At 40.1% G+C, this 26,041-nt stretch overlaps 1 pseudogene across 1 annotated transcript in view; it reads right to left on the reverse strand.

Annotated features, from left to right (window-relative positions):
* Positions 1–22,922, reverse strand: part of LOC311100919 (trypsin-like) — a 47,858-nt pseudogene extending 24,936 nt beyond the window's left edge. The window contains exons 1-2 of the transcript in view: positions 22,903–22,922; positions 9,933–10,016 (exon numbers count right to left, since the gene is read on the reverse strand). The product of the transcript in view is annotated as a trypsin-like (transcript). The remainder of the gene's footprint in view (positions 1–9,932; positions 10,017–22,902) is intronic.
* Positions 22,923–26,041: the final 3,119 nt, after the last annotated feature.

Below are 26,041 nucleotides of genomic sequence, written 5' to 3' on the forward strand. Positions count from 1 at the left end.
ATGTCCAACAATTAGTCTTCAGGTCAAGCCCGGGAGAGCCTGGGTAGAACAGAGTTTGAACTAAACATAAGTGTTTTTACAAGATAAGAGATTGATTGATTGGATTACTAATTGATTCTGAACTGGATGAAAGTTGAATTTAGCTGCCATAAAAGACAAAGGAAGTGGGAGGAGCAATAAAGAAGCAAAAGATAATCCCAAAAATGAAAGGCATGGCAATAGGATGATAAATTACATAAGGAATGGTTTAGAAAGGTGGTAATATTGACACATGGGTAAATCATGTGTCAAAAAGGGGGAGTGATAGGATTAAATAATAGTGATAGGATTAAATAATAGTGATAGGATTAAATAATAATGATAGGATTAAATAAAAATAAAAAAACAACAATAGAAATTGAGAGCTCAACATGTATGTGTGAAGATAGTTTATTAACCACACCCGTATGTCAGAGGTTTTGTGCCCCACAGGTGAACTAAAGGAGAAGGTGACCCACTCTATCTCACCAGGAGACTGGGTGTGGATCCAGTCCCTAAAAGAAGAAAAACTGGAAGCAGGCCTGTTGGGAATGGCCCTATCAAGTCCTATTAGATCCATCTGGGTGCATGTCACACACTGCAAAAAGGTAAACCCAGTTACACCTGATGAACAAACACAGAGTTAGGAGAAAGATCCGATCACCATTAGGGCTCGGGGGTTGGCTCCTTAACGAAGATTCCCTTACCCTGTCTGATCATCCCTGTGTGAGTTTGGTAGAAGGTGAAGCAATGGGTTGGCGTCTGACATGTTCTCAGGGCGAGGGTGGGGATTCACAGGTCTCCTGACGGTAGGTAGCTGTCTGATTGTGGGGGCCATATTCCTAACACACTCAAACCCTTCTGATCAGCCGAAAGTAGTTGTTAACCTAAAACAAGTTGATAAAATAATACCTGAGCACAGTCTACGAAGGCATAGGAGACAGCTAGACGTAGGGAAAGGGGAAGATTAGGGACTTTAGGGGAGGACATCACTGTATGTGTGTCGCCGTGTACATCCTGGGACAATGTAGTTGCTCATGTCGAGAGCGTGGGGGATGTGTAGGTCTCCGTGCACAGTTTGGGGACAGGTGTAGTGTTGTGAGGGTAGGGAATTACCAGAAATGGCAGTGCGACCCATAGAAGGGTAGGTACTGTCTGAAAGTCTGAAGTACGCAAAAACAGATTTATCCTCCATGCAAGCCACCTGGGAATGTGGTGAAAGAGTCTTGTAGTAACTTGAACTATCTGTATCCCCCGATAACAAAGTCATTCCGACCTAGGTTGCCTATGTTTGAAGTCTCAGGGGATTCTAATTGTTTTTATAGGACTAGTAAGATAGGATACAGAGTAGGGCATCTTAGCTCTGCTCCTACACAGAGAATATCACAACTGAAAGAGAACATGACTAATCTCTCCTCTTTGTTGCAGCCAGAGGAATTTAGGAACTAAAACCAGGCCCGTGCTGACATCTGATGGTTGTGTGGTGATAACTGATTGTGAACTCACCTACATACGCAAACAATCAAACGTGTCAGAGACTGGTGAGTTGTCACGTAGAAAGTAGGACCTCCTCCCGGGATCCTTTGATGAAAGGATCCTGTGATGGGATAGGAGCACCTCGAGGGGTTCCAGAAGAATTCAAAGCTAGGAATCAGATCGCAGCTGAGTTTGAATTAAGTATTTTTTGGTGGTCAACAATTAATAAAAACGTAGATTGGATAAATTATATTTACTATAACCAGCAAAGATTTATAAACCACACTTGTGATGCAATAAAGGGATTAGATGAGCAGACAGCGGCAACTATCTTAATGACAAGGCAGAATAGAATAGCTTTAGATATGCTTTTGGCTGAGAGGGGCGGAGTTTGTGTTCTGTTTGGATCTATGTGCTGTATTTTCATCCTCAAACAATATAGCACCGGACGGGTCAGTGACAAAAGAGCTTCAGGGGAGTAACTACACTGACGAACAAACTGGCTGAGAACTCTGGTATTGATAGCTCCATAAACGGTTGGTTTGATAACATATTTGGTAAATGGAAAACTATTGTTGTAACTATTCTGGGTGAAGTTATAGCCTCTATGGGTATACTTGTTCTTTGTGGATGTTGTCTTATTTCCTGTGTCTGAGGTTTGGTGAGAAAGGAGATGGGGAAGGTGATTTCCCAACAGACCAGGCCCGTGCTGACATCTGATGGTTGTGTGGTGATAACTGATTGTGAACTCACCTACATACGCAAACAATCAAACGTGTCAGAGACTGGTGAGTTGTCACGTAGAAAGTAGGACCTCCTCCCGGGATCCTTTGATGAAAGGATCCTGTGATGGGATAGGAGCACCTCGAGGGGTTCCAGAAAAATTCAAAGCTAGGAATCAGATCGCAGCTGAGTTTGAATTAAGTATTTTTTGGTGGTCAACAATTAATAAAAACGTAGATTGGATAAATTATATTTACTATAACCAGCAAAGATTTATAAACCACACTTGTGATGCAATAAAGGGATTAGATGAGCAGACAGCGGCAACTATCTTAATGACAAGGCAGAATAGAATAGCTTTAGATATGCTTTTGGCTGAGAGGGGCGGAGTTTGTGTTCTGTTTGGATCTATGTGCTGTATTTTCATCCTCAAACAATATAGCACCGGACGGGTCAGTGACAAAAGAGCTTCAGGGGAGTAACTACACTGACGAACAAACTGGCTGAGAACTCTGGTATTGATAGCTCCATAAACGGTTGGTTTGATAACATATTTGGTAAATGGAAAACTATTGTTGTAACTATTCTGGGTGAAGTTATAGCCTCTATGGGTATACTTGTTCTTTGTGGATGTTGTCTTATTTCCTGTGTCTGAGGTTTGGTGAGAAAGGAGATGGGGAAGGTGATTTCCCAACAGATGGTGAGATACGGCCCAATCCTGGACTCCAACCTAGGAATGGAGGATATGACCTACCAGGCTTGGTGGAGTGACACTAGAGGGTGTCTAAAGGGGGCCAAAATATACTTCTCTGTTTGTGTTTTATGTTTTAATAGTCTTATGTTTTGTGTTCTATTAATCCTGTGTTTTATGCTTTATTAATCAAGTTAATCATGTGAATGTTTGTCTTTCCTTATGTGATGGTTTGAAGTTCTTTGATGACTGGAAACAATTTGCAAGTGGGGTGTAGATGAACTGAGGGTTTGAATTGTTTAGTATCATTATGGCCTATTAATAAAAGTGTGATTTTTTGTTTGTATTATATTATAATGAATGACAATCTGTGTTTTCTTATTTTTTGAATCACACCTTATTAGGTGTGAAAAGTGGGATTATTGGGGATTTATCATTCTCCTAAATTGATGGGATGACTAACTTAGAAAGAATGCATTCTTGACTGGGCTAATGTAGGCTGTGACACCTGGCAAGGCTGTGATTGATGTGAAGAGCTGTTTTAGGGGGTAAAATGAGATAAGGATGTGTCTTCAAATGCTAGACTATACTGGTTCTTTGTGATCTGTGAGCCTTCCTTGGACGTAGGAATGATGTCTAAGGGAGCTGGCTCTTCTCACTATGATAGGTTGTTATGATAATCTTGTGCCTGGCTGAAGTGTGCAACAAATGGCGCCGAGGAGATGAGACCAACCCCTGAATCAATGGATTGGCTGAGTAAGTTTAAACCACACTCAGTCCTCTACTCTAATTGGTCATCAGAGAAGTGGGAAACTTTCTCTGTCAGAGTATTTGGGTATTGTTTCTAAAACAATGTAGTTAGTTCTCTGAAGCGCCCTGTGAGGTATTTCAGAGAGCCCGTATATACGAAACATCATATTTACCATTGAAGGTTTTTGCATTAATTAAAATAACTAGTATATCTTAGAAGTCGTGTTGACCTCTTTTGTTCCTAATACCAGATTTGAATTGACGCGACTTTGACATCATCAGCAACAAAAGCAGCCCAGAAAGCATCATTTGATTCCCCATTGTCAGAAGCTCCTTTTCCATTCAAATCTAGGAGCAAACATGATTATAATTATTGGCATACCCATTAATATCATTATCCCCTTCTTCAACACTGGCTTCATTCACAAATATGTTAGATGAGATCACCTGTTGCTGTGCATTCACCCTTTCTTCTGTGTATTTCTGCTGGGTTGGCACTATACATGTACGACTCTTAAATACTGTAGACAATGGGGTCTAGTAAATGACATTAATGAATGATCCCTATGACATTTATAATATAATATAATAATATGCCAATTAGCAGACGCTGTTATCCAAAGCGACTTACAGTCATGTGCGCATACATTTTTACGTATGGGTGGTCCCGGGGATCGAACCCACTACCCTGGCGTTACAAGCGCCATGCTCTACCAATTGAGCTACAGAGGACCACAGTGTGACAAGTGCACTCACACAATTAAATGTTGTATCTAAGAATGGCTTACCTGTTTCTCTGCCTTCTTTCTTTTAACCATATAGTTGGCACTAGGCATACAGTATGTCTCTGAATGTTCTGGTAGCAAATACCTACCTAACTGGTTTGAATACAACTTCCACAGTTGATGGGCCATCAGCAGGCAATTAGGTACATGCTTAGATAAAAGGGTTAGAAAAGGGTTCTTCGGCTGTCCCCATAGGAGAACCGTTTTTGGGTCTAGGTACAACCCTTTTTTATTCCAGGTAGAACCCTTTTGGGTTCCATGTAGAGTCCTCTGTGAAAAGGGTTCTACATGGAACCCACAAGGGTTCTACTTGGAACCAAAAGGGTTCTACCTGGAACCAAAAATGGTTCTCCTATGGGGACAGCCGAAGAACCCTTTTCTAACCCTTTTATCTAAGCATGTACCTAATTGCCTGCTGATGGCCCATCAACTGTGGAAGTTGTATTCAAACTAGGAGTGGCCTAGCCACTAGGAGTGGCCTAGCCTGGAGACTAGCTAGGAGTGGCCTAGCCAGTCTCCAGATCTCAACCCCATAGAAAATCTTTGGAGGGTGTTGAAAGTCTGTGTTGCCCAGCGACAGCCCCAAAACATCACTGCTCTAGAGGAGATCTGCATGGAGGAATGGGCCAAAATACCAGCAACAGTGTGTTAAAACCTTGTGAAGACTTACAGAAAATGTTTGACCTGTGTCATTGCCAACAAAGGGTATATAACAAAGTATTGAGAAACTTTTGTTATTGACCAAATACTTATTTTCCACCATAATTTGCAAATAAATTCATAAAAAATCCTACAATGTGATTTTCTGGATTTTTTTTCTCATTTTGTCTGTCATAGTTGACGTGTACCTATGATGAAAATTACAGGCCTCTCTCATCTTTTTAAGTGGGAGAACTTGCACAATTGGTGGCTGACTAAATACTTTTTTTCCCCACTGTATCCCAGTCCGCGTGATCAAAACAATCTTGAAGCATGGCTTCTGATTGGTCAGACCAGTGTTGAATAGTCCTTAGCACTGGTACTTCCTGTTTGAGTTTCTGCCTATAGGAAGGGAGGAGCAAAATAGAGTCGTGATCAGATTTGCCAAAGGGAGGGTGGGGGAGGGCCTTGTAGGCATTTCGAAAAGCTGAGTAGCAGTGGTCCAATGTTTTCTCAGTGCAAGTGCTACACTCAATGTGTTGGTAGAATTTCGATAGCGTTTTCCTCAAATTTGCTTTGTTAAAATCCCCAGCTACAATAAATGTGGCCTCAGGATATGTGGTTACCAGTTTGCATAAAGTCCAGTGTAGTTCTTTGAGGGCCGTCGTGGTATCGGCTTGAGGGGGAATATACACGGCTGTGGCTATAACCGAAGATCATTATTTTGGGAGGCATTTGATTGTGAGGTATTCTACGTCGGGTGAACAAAAGGACTTGAGTTTCGGTATGTTATCACAATCACACCATGAGTAGTTAATCATGAAACATACACCACCGCCTTTCTTCTTCCCGGAGAGCTCTTTATTCCTGTCTGCACAATGTACTGAGAACCGAGCTGGCTGAATGGACTGAGACGGTATATCTCGAGAGAGCCATTTTTCCATGAAACAGTGTATGTTACAATCCCTGATGTCTCTCTGGAAGGATATCCTCGCCCTGAGCTCGTCTACTTTATTATCCAGAGAATGAACATTAGCGAGTAATGTTCAGTGCATTAGCGAGTAATGTTCAGTCTCCGGATAATAAAGTAGACGAGCTCAGGGTGAGGATCTCCTTCCAGAGAGACATCAGGGATGTAACATACTCTGTTAAGTATCAAAGAAAATGTAAACAACGTGGAATTTCATAGTGTTGTTATTAACCCCATAATTTGCCAAGGGCAAGATGAGGTATGGTATGCTTAGATACGTTTATGAAGTGTCATATAAAAAGAAAGAGCAACACAAGGTACAATAAAAATAGAATAGTCTATTATGATACAGAACACTAGTTTAAAAATTTTATAAAATAATACAAATATATATATATATATATATATATATATATATATATATATATATATAAAACTAATGAAAATTATAAATATACTCTAAAAATTAAGAATTAAAAAATTAGAAAAATATATCTTTTTTTATTTTTTTAAAGTGGTTGTCCCACTGGCTATCATAAGGTGAATGCACCAATTTGTAAGTTGCTCTGGATAAGAGCGTCTGCTAAATGACGTAAATGTAAATGTAGTTTTCATCGCGTTCACAGTTGACTAGTTTACACAGTTCCTTTTTAACTAGTAGGTTTAGGCTATGTTGGTAATTTCCTATTTGATTGTAAAACTCAGCTTGATTCTGTACCTACCTCATTGCCATTTGAGATTAGAATGATATACTTACACAATCAAATCAAATCAAATGTTATTTGTCACATATACATGTTTAGCAGATGTTATTGCGGGTGTAGCGAAATGCTTGTGCTTCTAGCTCCGACAGTGCAGTAATATCTAACAACTTCACAACATATACCCAACACACACAAATCTAGTAAGGAATGGAATTTAAGAATATATACATATATGGACAAGCAATGACAGAGCGGCATGGACTAAGATACATTAGAATATTATAGAATAGAATGCAGTATATACATATGAGATGAGTAGTGCAAGATATGTAAGCATTATTAAAGTGACTAGTGTTCAATTTCTTAAAGTGGCCAGTGATTTCAATAGGCAGCAGCAGCCTCTAATGTGCTAGTGATGGATATTTAACAGTCTGATGCCTTGAGATAGAAGCTGTTTTTCATTCTCTCGGTCCCAGCTTTGATGCACCTGTATTGACCTCGCCTTCAGGATGATAGCGGGGTGAACAGGCAGTGGCTCGGGTGGTTGATGTCCTTGATGATCTTTGTTGGCCTTCCTGTGACATCGGGTGCTGTAGGTGTCCTGGAGGGCGGGTAGTTTTTTCCTATCGTCCTCCCACTCTTGAATAATCCATGGATGACTTGCCATTTTTCTTGATATGATCCCATGAGTTAGCATTGGCATTGGCAATTTAGCATTGGCTCGCTAAGCTACCTCTAACTTCCTTCATACTTGACACAGAAAATAATAAAAATGTTATCCATGAGTTCATCTGACATTGGGGAGGTAGATAAAGGGCCTCATTGCCAAAATCCCAAAGTATTCAGTTTAGATAACTCTGGAAATCAAATGTAACTAGGCCTACTGTGATAGATATGTTCAGAATAACTATTGGGTTGACTCTACATCTAATTATAATAGTTTTATGTATACCCAATTTGATCATTTCCTATTGTAACTTGTTAAAACACTTTCCATGCTGTAAATAAAACAATAATATGCACTAACCTCAGAAACTTTTTGTCCGTAATTTTTTCCTCTGCTTCCTTCTAAACTGCTTTAGAAGTTAAACCTGCTAAACAGGTTTAAAGGAAGGGAATGTGGCACTGAGAGAGCCTCCTCTCCTATATACTCATTACAAATGACATCATGTAAGACCTACCTGCAACCTCATGGGTGAGTTATCTCTCATGCCATTCTGCCTTTTACCAATAATAGCTCTGATTTGACTACTTACTGTATGGAAGATCAGGGTACCAATTTGAAAGATCCTTCATTGACTTGTGTTTCAAGAGATAATGTTATTGACAATGTGCCTTATACTGCCAACGTGTAGTGTTCAACTATTACTGCAATATCTTAAAGTTTTTTGCTGTCAGATTGAAATCGATAGATCTATCAACGTAAACTGCAGGTAACAGGGTTGGGCTCAATTCATAATGTTTTTAATTGACTGCCATTCAACACGAGTTGAAATTCTAATAGAATTTGCCACACCCCACAGGATGTCGAATTTAAATTTGAGTTTGAGTGACAGGAAGTAGAATTTAAATCAGTGAAATTCAAAGAAATTCCACTCAGTCATAGAACATGATAGTTTCATTGAATCTGACAGGTCACACTTCCAGATACCAAAGAATATATAACTTTTCTCTGGAAACAATGTTCATATGCTCTTTTAAAGGTCCCGAACAGTCAAAATCATGTTTTTCATTAAATGTGATATTTGTGATGAAACCAGATCAAAGTAGGACTACCAAAGTATGAAAAATGTCTTGCTTCTACATTGATAAAGTTTGATCATAAAGTTACTGGTCCCCTCACCCATGTCAAACACTCAGATTCAGGAGGTGGGATTATTTGAGTTGCTAATGTTAAAGGTGCAATATGCAGAAATTGCTCCGCCATTTCCTGGTTGCTAAAATTCTAATAGTTTGCCTAATTTCAGTTTAGATGACAAAAACAGCAGTCATTGTGTAGAAAATCATTGTACCATCTAAACCACTGTGAAATATATATTTTCCTTAACCAAAAATATTGTATTTTCAGCTGTTTGAAGCTGCTGTACAAAACCGAAAGTAAAAGACGCAAAATCTAAATTTAAGAACGGGAAGCATAGAAATAGCACACATAGAACAGATCTACTGCTTCTTAGACTTGCTTTCAATGAGAATGAGATCTATAACTCACATTTATATGTGAATTTGGTCAGGTCGCCCAAAAAGTTGCATATTGCAGCTTTAATACACCAACGGTAATGGCGTATTCTCTTACCTAATTTAAATATGTACCGCCTTTAACTAAAATTGTCCAAGATGAACTAGCTAGCTAGCTTGATAAACAGTGCTGACAATTCCATTTGTGCTAGCTAGCTAAATTATATAGCCAACATGCCATTTCAATGTTGTTTGAGTTGCTTTGTGTATCAGCAAATTTGCTTGAGATAGTCTCACTGCAACCATGTTGCTCGACATAGGCTTTTTCACTGTCAGTCAAGGTGAGCTCCCCGCCCACTCAGTTTGTCTTTTCAGACTCAGGTAGAGGTCTTCAAGGGTCCAAAAAGTTGGATCCATTCTGAAATGGATCTGTGGCTTTCCCACCTGACCCGATATGCAAAATAAAAAAATAAAAAACAGAGACCCATTCCGAATGGACCTGAGGACAGTCAGACCCGTTCTGAAAAGGACCGTGGAAAAAAGAACCAAACAGACACGAGCAGGTTCGGATCCGAGAGACCCGTTCAGATCCTAGAGAAAGAGAAAGAAATTTCAAACTGTAGTTTGTGAAGTTGACTGGTGAGGAGAGTCTGAGCAGAGCGATGTCGTTGTCATTTGTGCCACTGTTGTAAGCTGGATGTAGCCACATGATCTCAGCCACAGTTCTGGACACTTCATTGGGGTTAATGCCCTCCAGGGTCTGTCGGCCAAGGATAATGTTCCAACCGTTTGGGTTTGAGCTTTGTTGGAATGGAAAATGTAATAAAATTAAAGACGGATCAATGTGACGAAATATAAGATCAACATGGAATTAATGGACAGTTACATTTTGGAAAACGTATTTCAAGTAAGAGGAGTTGCACTCAGCTGCATTACAAATAATTGACATAATTATTTCTCCTGTACAACCTTTATGTCTCCTGTATCTCACGCTAACTCACCTGGAGAAGCAGTGGGCTGCCGACATCACCCACACCTTGTTGATGAGGGACCCACCACAGTCATGTCTGCCAGAGTATTGGAGACTAGTGTCAGAAACTCATGTTTAGCTTTGGGAAGGGTGATCTTTGGGAAGGGTGATGGTTCTATGTGGAACCATACTGACCCAAATAACCCTTTGAGTCCTTCAATGGTTCTTTGCAGTTCAGAAAAGGGTTCTTTCCTCTTTTAATGACAATTCAAATGTAGGGGCGGTGGCTCATTAGAATATTTTGGGGCGTGTTTTGCTGACAGATCTTTTTGTGAATCTGTGAGAGTGTCATTCCAGTTTATCTAATCTGTTGTGTTACGAAATTACATGTTATACATGTGAGCCAAGGCCGGAAAGACACACGAAGAGGCAACCTGGCACTCAGGCCGGTCTTGTCATTTTGGGAGCATGTCATCATTGGGCGGCTCGATACTGAGTTTCCTGAAGTCCCACACAGAGATGGAATTCTTGTCGGAGGCTCGGGCGAGTCAGAAAGAAGGGTGCGAGGTGCAAACCGACTGCGAAATACTAGTCAAGTACAGGAGAGAAAAATGCATGTTACGCGCCTGAAAACCCTGAGCAATCGACTGATAGTGAACTTGAAATTGATCCTGACAAAAGTGAGTACGATTCGTGGAGAAAATGGATCCATGCCTTTTGGCCGATCCATTTGTGGTATCAGGCTGGGTGAAGAAGGAGTTGTGTTCTGTCAATTCGGAGTATGCAGAGATGGATTTTTGTGTGTGTCTGCTGCTCAAAGGGAGAGGGCCCTGTGCGTTTCAAGACTCGGGACCAAAGCACTGTCCTGCTTTTTTCCCCGGAGCAGAGCGCCGCTGAAAGTAGTGATTACTGGGGTGGGGTTGAGTATTAAAGGTGTATCTATTGAAGTTGGGGACCCGTGGTGTCTGTGATGGATGCCATTTGGTGCGACGCAGACCCGGAGGCGAGCGCAAGACTGAGGAGACCCTATCTGTCCTTCGGAGTTTTGATGCAGATTGTGTGCCGGATGAAGTCATGCTAGGATATATATGTTGTCCCGTGAGAGCTTTTGTTCCGAACCTAATATGGTGTTTCAGGTGCCACGTTTAGGGTCAAGTTGTAGCAGTATGATGGAGGGAGATTCTGAGGTGTGAGAAGTGTGCAGGAGGACAAAGGAGTGTGTAATTTCGGTGGGAAAAGTGTTTCAATTGTGGGGGGTGGCCATTGTGGGGGGTGGCCATGTTGCTGGGGATCAGAAATGTCCTGTGTGAGTGAGACAGATTGACGTTTCCAGGGTGAGAGCAGTGCAGAAAGTGTCATGTGCTGAGGCAGTGATGGTGGGCAAAGGGTGAGGGAGGATCCCTGTGACTAGTAGGCCAGTACAGAGTGACCCAAACAGTTTGTGCTTTAGTAAGGTTGGCTTCTTGGCATTTATGGTCATTAATTGTACCACACAGATGCAGAGGAAATCCCAGAAGATTGAATTGGTAGTAGCAGCGGAGAAGAGAAGAGAGACGTTTTGGTGTATCAGAGATTTTAGTGTAAAATAACTACAGGGGGTTTTGAGATGAAGGGTTCCAGCCTCCTAGGATCTGCTGGGGCCAGAGTAGTGGGAAGGGGTGAGCTGGGGATAGTGGTATAGACAGTATATAGCGTTAGATGGCAGTGCAATTTCCTTTTTTCCCAATTTCCCTTTTTCCTTTACTGTGAATAAATGTGCAATGCACTTTCCAAACTGTGAAAGGCAGCAATACGCAACAAAGCGTCTAGTCTGCTGGAAAGCCAGACAAAGAATAAGATTACATGTTATATACACTGAGTGTACAAAAAAATTAGGAACATCACGTGAATCCATGTGAAAGCTATCATTTCTTATTGATGTCACTTGTTAAATCCACTTCAATCAGTGTAGATGAAGGGGAGGAGACCAGTTAAAGAAGGATTTTTAAGCCTTGAGGCAATTGAGACAGGAATTGTGTACGTGTGCCATTCAGAGGGTGAATGGGCAAGACAAACGATTTAAGTGCCTTTGAATGGGTTATGGTAGTAGGTGCCAGGCACACCAGTTTGAGTGTGTCAAGAACTGCAACGCTGCTGGGTTTTTCATGCTAAACAGTTTTCCGTGTGTATCAAGAAAGGTCCACCACCCAAAGGACATCCAGCCAACTTGACACAACTGTGGGAAGCATTGGAGTCAACATGGGCCAGCATCCCTGTGGAACGCTTTGGACACCTTGTAGAGTCCATGCCGCGATGAACTGAGAATGTTCTGAGGGCAAAAGGGGGTGCAAATCAACATTAGGAAGGTGTTCCTAATGTTTTGTACACTCAGTGTATGACTGTGGCATCTTGTCAAAGACTTGCATATGGCTTTGTGTCATTTGAGAACTGTTGTGTAAATCAGTGGTTCTCATTTCTCTTCTTAGGGACCCCCAGCCATTCCAGAGCTAGCACACATTATTCATCTTGTCAATAAATACAATAATAAAACCTATGGAATTTTTACAATATAATATGGCTATCCAAAAAAAGGAACCATGTATTTGGTTCTTTAAAAGGTTCTTCGTAGAACCTTTGAGATTGCACAATGTTCTTTATAGAATCGTTCTCCATGAAGGTTCTATAAAAAAAAACATTAAAAAGGGTTCTACATAGCACCAAAAAGGGTTGTAACCATAGTGGAACCCTTTTTAGGTTCTATATAGAACCTTTTTTTAATGGTTCTTTATAGAACCTTAGGAAAGGGTTCTTTATAGCACCATAAAGGTTCCATTTAGAACCGTATGAGCATGGTTCTTTATAGAAGAATTGGGGGCACTATATAGAAACATTTGTTTTTCGTGTGTAGGACAGGTGAAACTTTTATTTAATAATAATTCAATAATTTCATATGCCCACCCCTCGCTGAGCTGAGGGATTAAAGGGAAGATTTTCCAAAATTTTTGTCCAATCTTAATTGTTTCCTTACCTCGAGAGTATGTGTCTTCAAATGTTAACACAAGCTCTATGGAAAGGCATGTGAAGTAAGCCATGCATGGAATGAGAACAACTATACAAATTGATGAAAACAGTTCTGTTCCAAAATAAGTCACAGAACTATTCAAGTCATATTACCGCAATAAATGTAATTGAAGTGTGAGCTATTTTAGGAAGTTTATATTTTTACCTGTCTAACATCAGCTTGCTTGCGCTGCGGTGGGAGGTGTGGCAATATCTGAGGTGTGTCCTTAAAAACAATTTCAGGCAGCGCGAGTGGGGATATTCAAGACCCACCAAAAGCAGCTCTTAGCAGTAACGTGGTTGGTGTTGGTTATAATTTGTTTTAGGAACATACACCAAAAATATTTCACCTTTATTACTTTACCAAATGTTCCGTTCCCCAGCTAGAGAACTAAGTAATGTCGCTCAAACAGAAGGGGGAACTAACAAAGAGTCACTGGCAACAACAAAATGAACGAGGTGGGGTTATAGGAGGGGTTCTACTCATGGGGGTGTCCACTGAAAGTTGACTAGCAACAACTGGAACCTAAAATACACCCACCATGAGTGTCCACTAAATTTGCCTAAGAAGAGGCTAACAAAAGAAAAACCCACACCAAACTTAAAGACAGGAAGCAAACCAAAAGGTGGAGCGAATCAAAATCACACAAAGGAATGTTTGTCTAGAAATCAAAATAGATAGAGCCAACTAAAGGTGTTGACCCTCCACATTTCTCAAGACAACTTGAACACCGGGCCAGCCACTTTTAATTAGCACCTGGGACAGCACAAGTGAAACACCTTCCCACTAACGAGATGACAAACCAGCCCAGATGTAACACATACTGACTAACGTGGTATACGTGCTAAACTCCAACTGCAAAACATACTTTCCCTTAAGACAACAAATATATCCTATATTTCTGTTGGATAAGTTTGCTCACCACCAACAGAAAACAACTTCCATTGCACAACATAATCAACTTAAATGTGTTGCTACTTAAATGCGTTGCCTTCTCCAATATAAACATGGTGTCTCCTGGCTGTCAACAATTAAATACAAGAAAAAACAGCCACATTGTTTTTTTGTAAATATATATACTTTTCTATCATTTCTATATATAGTTGCCTAAAACTCAGAAGTTTTAAGAAACAGGGGGTGGACTAAAGTATGTTTCCATAACTCTCGTCCCCTTGGAATATGGCACAATCAAGACAAAACGGCAAAACGTGCAGTCAAAATAAATTGTGAGCCAGGGCAACACACTGGCAAAACACAAAACACAAAACGTATTGACTGCCCACCCTTGAGAGACAATCAGCCGCCAAGTTGTCCTTACCACGGACATGTCTGATTTCAAGGGGAAACTCCTGCAATATCTGTAGTAACCTTCCTCTTGTGATTTTCCTCAGTGGAATTTGTTTGATTGGGGCAGAGTCCACAAAGTCAATGTCAGGTTCTAGTACATTTGTCTGGGTTGGCACATCTGAGAATAAACCCTGTTATTCTAAAAGAATGTCAAATTTTTACTCCGGAGACAAAAATACATTACGTTTTTCTAGAATATCTGAGTTACACAAGCGTCCAACCGGCACAGGGTGTATTAGACTTTCCTCATACTCTTGTGGAAGACTGTAGTCAACGGTGACCGTAGTGACCACAGGCAGAACGTCAGTACCGCCCAATCGTAGCAGGTGAGGTATGGTTTCAACATGTTGACATGACACAGCCAGGTTTTTCTCCTGCGCTCCGGTGTGGCGACGACGTAATCCAGATTACGAATTTTTTTTAAGGACCTGAAAAGCGAGCCTGCAATGGTGACCCCAGAATGGGCAACAAAACCAGGACCTGGTCACCCACATCGAAGGTGTGGTTTCAGGCCTTCCGATCGCACCAAACGTTCATTTTAGCTTTCGCCTCCTCCAGATTCTCGCTGGCAAACTCACAGATGCGGTGCAATCTGTATCAAAAAGCTCTAACAAGATTTGTTTTTGTTTTTAAGGTGTCGCCCTGCAACAACGTCTCTCTCAGCAAGCTCAACCTCTGACATGATCTCCAAACACGAGCTAATTTGGACTAAAACCGAGAGATTCCTGAACAACCTCCCGCGCTGCAAACAGCACAAAACCCCTTCATCCCAGTCTGTCTCAAACCTTGAGACTCTGGGTGGGGCACAACAGGGACAATCAGTTAAACCCAAGTGGTGTTGCACTTGCTTGAAGACCTTTGACATGAAATTCGAATCTTGGTCCGACTGCACGACCTGCATTGAAAATAACTTCACGAGGGCCTTAACAACACTGTGAGCCGTGATTTTCCTCAGTGGCCTCAGGGAAACAAGTGGCAGCACACAGTATGGTTAAGAGAAACTGGTTACCACTCTTGGCTTTGGGCAAAGGACCCAACACAATCCGCAGGAACCCTGCTGAAAGGTTTGTTAGAAGCAGGAATAGGCTCCTCTGGACGTATCTCAGCAAAAGATGGGAGAGGGAAAAAATCTTTACACTGTTCCACAATCACCTGCTTCCTAGACATCGAACTGTCAACTGTAGGGACCCTCTCTTCCTATCATAATTTGTGAACATCTAAATCAACATTTGAGCCATTTAAACAGTGTAGGTCCCTCCTATAGTTAGAGGGAGAAGGGCTATGTAAAGGGCTCCATTTTGTCATTCTGAGCAAATGCCATGCCGCTGATAACGTCCACACAAAAGGACTAATTTACTTATTTTAGGTTTATGAAGTGTATAAGTCGCATTCTTTATCATAGAGCTATGAAAGCTATGCATTTAGATCCGCCTGCACGAGACAAATTAAGCGATTGCTTTGCCATGTCTTTGCCGTGAAGGAGTCGGGCTGGGGAACTGTTTTTCTAAGGACCGCCCTTTTGGCGTGATATAAATCGATGTCATGATGCAGCCGACCACCAGAGGGAGGCAAATACAAATGTATTCGACAGAGGATCTTTACATGGTCGTAGGAAAGTCTGGATTCTGTATTCTGACTTGTAAAACAGTGGGAAATCAATAAAATAAGTCATGTAAACATATTGATATTTTCTTCAGTAATTATAGTGCCAATTTCGGGGCACTGTCAGCTCAAGAGGTTTTAAACATGTTAAGATTCACAAGGCCGGGGTGCCAGACGATTACCAGGACACGTACGCAGAGCATGCGCTGACCAGCTGGCAGGTGTCTTCACTGACATTTTCAACTTCTCCCTGACCCAGTTTGTAATACCTACATGTTTCAAGCAGACCACCATAGTCACTGTTCCCAAGAACAACCAAAGTAAACTGTCTAAAAGAAAAAATAAACACAAACTATTATAAAGATCAACGTACCAAAATAAACTACAAAATACTTATATTTTGAAATGTATTTAATTAAAATACCTGTATTTTGTATTTACAATTACAGAAATACCTTTGCAAGTAGCTGTCCCGAACAGCAACTTGCTGTGATATGTGGTTGTTTATCTACCTTAGTTGAGTGCACTGACTGTAAGTCACTTTGGATAAGAGTGTCTGCTAAATGACCTAAATGTAAATGTATATATAAAAATGAACATACCGAAATGAACTACAAAGAACATTGTGTATTATTATTGTCCTTGTTTCAGGGTCATGACTAGATGGGATACAGCTGAACCTCATTCTGCTATGCTGCTGCGTAAGTTCTGCTAAAGCTGCTACGAAAAGTCAATTTTGACAAAACCTGTATTCCTTCTAGACAAAACCTTGTTTTGGGGGGGGAGCTCACTAGAATAATACTCAGCATGCTTTGCAATTGTACATTTTTACATACACATTTACATTTAGTTAATTTAGCAGACAGTCTTATACAATGCAGGGTGAAAGGGGGACACAAAATGTTGAACCGCCATAAAACAAATGTATAGAAAAGTATTTGGTATTATGAAAATACAAATTACAGCTCTCAAAAGTATCTTGTTACAAAATACATTGGAGTGTAGTTCAACCCAGTGTAATACAAATTACAAAAATATTCATTAGTAATTGAAATACATATTTCAAATACATGTAACAGAAATACTGCCCATCTCTGACTGTTAGTCTACACCTGTTGTTTATGAAGCATGTAACAAATCAAATCAGATTTTTGATTTGATTTGACTGGACCGTTGTCATCACAGTTCCATGATCTGTGAGGATTAGGCCAGATTTATAGGACTATTGTTCAACCTTTCTCCCCTTCCAATATTTCATGGATTGAACAACTGAATACGGCAACTTTCAGGATGAACCAAACCACTGTATTTTTTTGATTCACCCATATATTTAGTGCGTAAAGGCTCTCCAAACCAGTTTTCTATGAAGTAGGCAGATTCATAAACACTTTCCTGACCCTAAATCATCTACAAGATCAGAGTATCAACATGTGGGAGGACTCTTTCTGCGGTTGAATTAGATATATTCAGGAAGCCACACCCAAAAGAGCTCATTGCATACCTGCATAAGTTAAGTCTTAATACCAAATATTGAGAAGTGCTAAAACGCATAGAAATTGTGTAGATGTCCTTAGTCTGAATCGGCCCCTAAGCAGGTTAGCTGAGACAGTAAAGCCATTCCTTAATATTTTGTTCAATTGTAACTTTATTTAAAGACGGATGCTGTTTCCATTGCCAAGGAGAGTTTTCAGAATAAACAACCCCAACGTTTTTTCTGTGTCCTGTGCTGGGTATACTTTCGCCAGGCTACATATCAGTGGAGGCTCCTCAGAGGAGGAAGGGGAGAACCATCCTCCTCGGTGAATTTCATAAAAATAAAAATTGTAAAACATTGAAAAAGTTATCATTTTTAGATAAAACTATACTAAATATATTCACGTCAGCCAATAATTGATTCAAACACACTGTTTTGCAAAGAAGGTCTACAGCAGCCTCAACAGCACTCTGTAGGGTAGCACCATGGTGTAGCCGGAGGACAGTTAGCTTCCGTCCTCCTCTTGGTACATTGACTTCAATACAAAACCTAGGAGGCTCTTGGTTCTCACCCCCTTCCATAGACTTACACAGTAATTATGACAACGTCCAGAGGGCGTCCTCCAACCTATCAGAGCTCTTGTAGCATGAACTGACATGTTGTCCACCCAATCAAAGGATCAGAGAATGAATCTAGTACTGAAAGCATAAGCTACAGCTAGATAGCACTGCAGTGCATAACATGTGGTGAGTAGTTGACTCAAAGCGAGAGAAAGACAATAGTTGAACAGTTTTCAACAAATTAATTTATTCAAAAATGAAGAAGCAAAAAAGAGAGAGAGAGAGAGATTGCTTCATTTTTTCTCACGTTCAGTTTAACTTACTTAGCTAGCAAGTGCAGCTGGCTAGTTTAGTTACTCAAAATCTCGGCTCAAACAGAGGGACGCTATGTTAGCTAGCTGGCTATGACTATCCAACACAACACTGGAACTCTTCCAAGTCAAGGTAACCTTTTGGTTTTACTAATTTATTGCCACCGGGGCCCGCCAGTCTAACTGCTTACTCTCTATACACTGTAACGTTACTGCATGATTGTAGTGGGTTTACTAATGCATTAGTTCTATTACCTATGTTGACGAGGACGTTACTTTAGCTAATATGGGGACAACGATGTGGGCTGGGTGTAGCGGTTATGATATGGTTTGGCTTGGAAAGGTTTTTTCGCCTGGTCACATACAGCTGATGTGTTGTTCATTGAAGTCCACAAACGAAGGGAAAAGGTGAGAGGAGGAGAGTGCATAGAGGCGAGAAGGAATACAACGTGGCTGCTATGAAAATGAACTCTGTTTATGCGTGATCAGGGGTGTATTCATTCCGCCGATTCTGTTGAAAAATGTTTCTTAAATGGAAGCAAACGAAACGGCGATAAAAATCTCGTTTGCAACTGTTGGTATTGAATGTGTCACTGTCTGTCATCTCACATTTTTCTCTCGACCTGTGTGCACCTATGTTGTAAACTTTCATTCATAGGCTAGGTTGTAGCAACCTCATGATGGGTATAGGGAAAATTTGAGTATCATGTAGTAGCCTAAACCTATCGATGTTACATTGCACTGGGTGAATGGAATATGAATGACAGTCATCCAACATGCTGTAATAGAAATAAGGCCATGCTCATTAATAAAAAAATAATCCTCCCTCATCATAAACGGCACTGATACATATATAACATACTATATGATTAAGATCAGAGATGGTTACAATTCAGAGAGTTAGAGAGAATTGAGAAGTGGATTGAAATCAGTTATTGGACGTAATGTAAACTCACCAGTGGCTGTTGAAGGGCCAACCGTTGAAGTGTTGTCTACAAGGGTAACTTTAGCAGTGGCTGGAGAGAATAGACAGAGAGGTTGAAAACCAAGCACAAGCACTTCCTGTGTAGCCCCAAAATGTGAGATTTTGTATTTTATTTAAGCGCTTAAAGCCTCCCTCCTGTTTGTTACGTTGTATCATGCAGCAACCACCGTTTGATTTAAAAGTTATTTTGTGACATTTTAAGAGTAATGTGTTGCGTTGTACCATGCTGCAACCACTGGATGAGTAATTATCAACCAGACAGAAACAATGACAGCCACATAATAATATTTGTTCTCATACAAAATGTGGTTTGAGCTTTTAGGTTTTGCTAGTTGTTTGAATGAGGAAGTGCTAATCACCCCCAAAACCACTCTGCTCGTGATCCACTCGAAATTCATCACCTAGCCAGGAGGGTAAACTAGGGCTGACCCCAAAGATTTGATTTGTTTAACCCTGACTTGATTCACTTGTTGCTGATTCTAGTATTTGCTAAATAATGTTTTAGCAAAGAGCCCAAGCCATTGGCACAACTCAACATTACAAAGAGTGACAAGAAAGCCCAAAACATGTCTGCTGCAGAGGAGCAAGACAAAGCCATGAGAGCTTGATCAGTCATAGGATTGACTTTTGTAACTAACATGCACTCTAAATATACACTGAATCTGGTCCTTTAAACTGGAACAGGCAAGCTACCTAGTGCTCAACTAAAAGCATTTTGGCTCACCATCTATAAGTCGTCTGACTAGCGCTAGCTAATGTTAGCAATCATGGCTACTTAAGCCATACACATTGTATTTACTGTTTAATTGGATGCCCCGCTTAACATTTCTCCCAAAATAAAAAATAAAAAAGACAATACTTCTAGAGTGATTCAAAAACTTTTGACATCATCTAGGGTGCATCATGTGATTTTAATCAACAACAAGTAGGCTAAGATGTGCTAATTTACCAAATTAAACAATGCATGGAATGTGTGTAGAGAAACTAGACTAAAAATCAGTGAAAACAGTTGAGTTCCAAAATCTTTAATTCTAAGTCACAGATCATCTCGAGTGATATTGTCTCAATATAAATTTAATTTAAGTGTGCAAGTTATTTGAGGACATTAATAAGTCAAATTCTCAAACTTGCATTCCATTCCATTCTTTCTGTAGAATAAGGAAGTAAATTGATTTATCTGTGTGTTTATTCACTACTAAGTGATCTGATCTCTGCTTGTTTCGTGTTATCGATAAGTATCACATGATGGTTTCAGTCTTCTATAATTCAGTCAGAGTTGAAAAGTGGATTTAAATCAGTTATTGGATGCAATGTAAACTCACCAGAAACAACAGTGGTCACCATTTTTATACCTTTTGAAACAACAGGGCGGAATCAAGGTCAGCCAAATGAAATTCACATGTAAAATAGTAGGTCAATCATCATCATCACACAAAGTGGATTAAGTACTTACTCATTATTGGGGATTTATCATTCTCCTAAATTGATGGGATGACTAACTTAGAAAGAATGCATTCTTGACTGGGCTAATGTAGGCTGTGACACCTGGCAAGGCTGTGATTGATGTGAAGAGCTGTTTTAGGGGGTAAAATGAGATAAGGATGTGTCTTCAAATGCTAGACTATACTGGTTCTTTGTGATCTGTGAGCCTTCCTTGGACGTAGGAATGATGTCTAAGGGAGCTGGCTCTTCTCACTATGATAGGTTGTTATGATAATCTTGTGCCTGGCTGAAGTGTGCAACAAATGGCGCCGAGGAGATGAGACCAACCCCTGAATCAATGGATTGGCTGAGTAAGTTTAAACCACACTCAGTCCTCTACTCTAATTGGTCAGGAGAGAAGTGGGAAACTTTCTCTGTCAGAGTATTTGGGTATTGTTTCTAAAACAATGTAGTTAGTTCTCTGAAGCGCCCTGTGAGGTATTTCAGAGAGCCCGTATATACGAAACATCATATTTACCATTGAAGGTTTTTGCATTAATTAAAATAACTAGTATATCTTAGAAGTCATGTTGACCTCTTTTGTTCCTAATACCAGATTTGAATTGACGCGACTTTGACAATTGGTGACCCCGACGCGGTCTGGTAGAAGGGACTTTGCTGGGTAATGTCCGGCACATTTGGTCACCTCTTTCATCGAACCGTATGTTTCACAAACTGCCCGGGCTTCTAAAAAGGTAAGCAGATACCTATTGTTAAATAACTGAAGATCTGCACATTGGCTTTATCCAAATTAATTTTGTGAAACAACTGTCTGATGTAAGTGAACTAAATTATGAAACTATTATGAGTAGATAAGCACAATATTGTGACATGCAAACCTTTGCTAAATGTGATGTTTAAAACCATGGTACCAGAGAGTGTTGGTTCTACCGGCAAGGTCCGTTAAGATACGGCTAGGTTCAGGAGACAATACTGACATCTACCGGCAAGGTCCGTGATTGCGACAATACGGCTAAGGTTCGGAAGATATAGGGAATAATTGGTTTAAGTAATTGCTATCGGCAAGGTTCGTAACTACGACAGTACGACTAAGGTTCGAAGGATTACACCGGCAAGGTCCGTAACTGAGATACGGCTAGGTTCGGGAAATTTTAGATAAATACTAGCGACTGGCAAGGTCCATAACTTCGAGGATATGGCTAGGTTCAGTGGAGTATTTTTTAAAAGATAGTAGAAGAGGCTGTGTGCCCAAATAGATTGTGTGTGGAATATAAGTGTGTCATTTATGACTGAGTGACATGGGTGTCATTTATGACTGTGTGACATGGGTGTCATTTATGACTGTGTGACATATTTGACTGTATGATAGGATTATGACTGTGTATTGTGAGTGAGGGCGATAACTGTGTACTATTTTTGCTGTGTGATAACTGTATACTACGCTTAACTGTGTACCATTTTTGGCTGTGAATACAAATAATATTTTAAAACAGTAAATAATGAGAATTACAAATAGGAAATAAGGTTTAAATTGTGCAAACGTTAACAAAAGACACCCATAGGAGGTACTATAAAAAGTTAGACAGTGCGAGTGTTGTCGTATGCATGAAAGTGTGAATGATAAACCTGTATACCTTGATAGAAAACAAATTGGGAATCAAAAGACGTTTGTGGCTGTTCAAACTGTATAATTTGGGAATAAATGTTGGATTTGTGGTTACTTAAACCATATAACCCGTTAAAAACAATTGGGAACATAAAACTAAAGTGATGAATGAGTGTGACTGAACTAGAACGTTTGAATTGATATATTTGAAATATAACATTTGGTGTTTGACATAGCATAATACTGCTTTTGAATAGTTGTGTCGAAGCAATTCGGTTTAGTATTTGATTTGACGTTTGATGTTTGACCGTGCAAAATACTGGTTAAACAATTAGACCGAAATAATTCGGTTTATAAACGTGCACCAACTTTAACTAATTAGGTGGGAATTATTTGATTTAAATAAATGGACTGGAGTGCTTTGAGTAACGGCGGAATATTGGAGGCGCGCTGGGATGAGAAACAGCTCCTCACAGCTCCTCAAAAAGCCTGTTCCCCCTGGACAAAAAAGGTAGAGTTGCGAGGGGAGGGGCTGGAGAGAGCGAAAGTGTGGCTTTTGGAGCCAGAAAAGACTGGCAGTTGGCTGGGAACGCATGTGGGTATCTGACGAGAGAATGTTCTAAACTTGCTCACCGAGCGTAGACGTGCGTCATGGGTGAGAAAGTAGAGAATATTTACATTTGCGTTTTTGGTAATTTGGCAGACGCTCTTGTCCAGAGCGATTTATGGGAGCAATTGGGGTTGAGTGCCTTGCTCGAGGGCACATCGGCAGATTTTTCGCCTGGTCGGCTTGGGGATTGGAACCGGCGACCTCTCGGTTGTTGGCGCGGCGCTATTGGTAACTAAACTGCCAGCCGCCCCATATGAGTTTAAGATTGTGGCGTTGTTGGATAATGTGATGGTGGAATAAACTAAGTAAATGTTGTTTTAGACGTAATGTATAATATAGTACAAAACAAATAGAGGGTTAAATTGAACTAATTATCATGGTAGAGCTAACGTAGTACAGTGAGGGAACTTCATTTTGTGTCAGAGGGTAAGATGAGATCATTAATGGTACTATTGGTGGAAATCTATTTATCATTTCAAGGCATGGAGTAACAATCTGCATTTATGAGTGTAAAATTCCACGGCTGATGTGTTGATTGAATGGGTACGATGAGTATTTGGTTTGGTAATGTTGAATGGACTATTTGTAGCGTGTATAGGGGTTAAATAGAAAAACTAACCTATTCAATAGGGAATCAAAGGGAGAGAGAGTTTTTTGCTGAGGTGAAAGCTACTGCGAATTTCATTTGGTGACGTCACTTGCTCTATGAACTGGGAGTGGTTACTTTGAGAGCATCGCAGATGGTGTGGAGTGACTGGCGATGTCCCTGGTTCGAACACAGGTAGGGACAGTAGACAAAGCTTTCGCAGTGGGGCTATATACCTAGATTACTATGTGGATTGAGAAATGTGAAAGGTTGAATTAGATAGCTTAAATAGAAGTATTCTAGAAAAGTCTATGAAAATATGTTATAAGGTTACCATGCGCTCTCCCCGAAGGAGCAAGGGGAGGGTGAGAGACAGTATAGTTCAGATGGTAGGAATGTCATTAAGCGTATGCTGACCAACGATAGCAAGTATTTGTTTTATTAATTAGGGCCTAATCAGAGAGAACAGTTAAATAAATTGAATAGCGAACTGAAATGGGTTAGCGGGGAAATACAAGATAGATGGACCATTTTAAAACGATAATATATTTTGGTTAGGATGCAAGTATGCATTGGCTGTTGTGCTGGGGAATAGCGCCAGCCTGTGGTGGGTTATGGATTTGTTACATAAACTTATATTTTAAATTAAAGTGATGGAATAGGCTACAATTATAACATTATCAGAAAAAATACACAATTTAATGTGAAATAGTTATTACAATTATTATTGATAGTTATTACAGTTATTGTCATTGATCCAGTAATGATATAAGGATAGTAGAGGAAGGCAGGGGATTTAATCTCATTTAGGGAAGTTATATTAGGAAGAAAATACCATTAAATGAGGGAACATTTGATGTAACCGTGATTGTATTGGCTAATAACTCAAATATGACATTTACAGGGGAGACAGGAACAATAGAAGGGGAGACAGATTTTCCTAGGGCGTTGAACAAATAATTGATAAATGGATCATTTGAGATGAGATCACATGTAGCAGAGTTAGGGTAATCAATTAAATAATCATTGTATACTCGAGGAATTTTGAGTGGTTTAATGAATTAGATATGAGGAATTAGAATGATACAAACAATTATTGATGGGTTAAGACTGGGAATATCTATCATGTTTTGTGTATACTACCATCTTTAGATTATAACTAGGAGAAAGAGATTAGCTCATCTCAGTTAGGCAATATTTAGGTCATAAAAGTGAGCTATCAAATTGAGTGAGGCCTGGCTATTTGTGATTGTTGTTTTTTTCAAATTGGGTTAAAATGGGTTCACAGAGCCAGAGGCTGTACAGAGAAAGGTGGAGCCCCCATGTTGCCCTAGTGAAAGAACATTCAGAGGAATGGTTATCACTAGGTAAATGGATAAAATAGGGGAAAAACATTACTGATTAGCAGAATACACCAAATGGGGATCAGTATGGCCACTCCACTGGGAGATATAGAATAAAGTTAAATTGGAGAGCAAAAAACCCAGCCCATTGTCCATCTGGAGATAAGTTTTAACGGATGACAGGAAGAGATTTTCTTAACTCAGGAACAGGAGGCTGAGTTAGCAGCAATTCCGTTCAAATGATGGTCACAAGGACAATAGATGTAGGACTAATTAAGGGGGAAGCTCCAGTACAAGTGATTCCTCGATCCGATAATAGACCATAACAAAAGCAATACCTTATGAAACCAGAAGCAATAAAAGGGATAACACCTACATTTGAGCATTTACTTAAGGGAGGGGTGATAATTCCTGGAGATGAGGTAAACTGCAACTCTCCAGTATTTCCTGTTAGAAAGGAGACACCTAGCGCCGACTGGAGGATGGTCATGAACTTACAGTTAGTTTAATAGAAATATCATTCCCAGAGTTCCATGTGTACCAGATCCACATACATTGCTGAACCAATTGAAACCAGAGAACTCCTATTTACAGTGATAGATTTAGCTAATGCTTTCTTTAGTATCCAAGTTCATCCGGAAGTCAGGGGTGGTTTGGCTTTACTTTTCAGGGAAGGAAATGGACTTAGGCTAGGATGCCTCAAGGCTACTCGGAAAGTCTTACAATCTTAGCCCAGGCTATAACTAAGAATTTGGGAAAGTTTGAACATAGGGAAGGAAGCAAATGTTAGTTTATGTAGATGTTATTCTATTGGCTAATCCCACTCAGGAGGGATGTAAGAGGGATACAATCCAATTGTTAACCTTCCTGGCAGAACAGGGACACAAAGTGAGCAAAAAGAAACTTCAACTTTGGTAGAGCGAGGTCATTTACCTAGGACACACTATAACACAGGAGGGGCGAATGTTAAACTCATCCAGGAAAACTGTTATATTTGAAGCGCCAAAACCATTAAAACAAAAAACAAATGATGAGCTTTTTGGTAATGATAAAGTGCTGTAAAGTTTGGATACTCCATTATGTACTGCATACGGGTAAATTAAGTGATCTTATCTATGGGAAGGCAATGGTAGCCCATGGTAAAGTAATTTGGAACTCTAAGGAGGCATACATACATCAGGGATGTTATCCAAATGGTAGAGAGTAACGAGGGATATGACATTGGTAGTGATT

This window comes from Coregonus lavaretus (genome assembly GCF_964263955.1).
Source record: "Coregonus lavaretus genome assembly, chromosome: 25".
NCBI classification, from domain to species: domain Eukaryota; kingdom Metazoa; phylum Chordata; class Actinopteri; order Salmoniformes; family Salmonidae; genus Coregonus; species Coregonus lavaretus.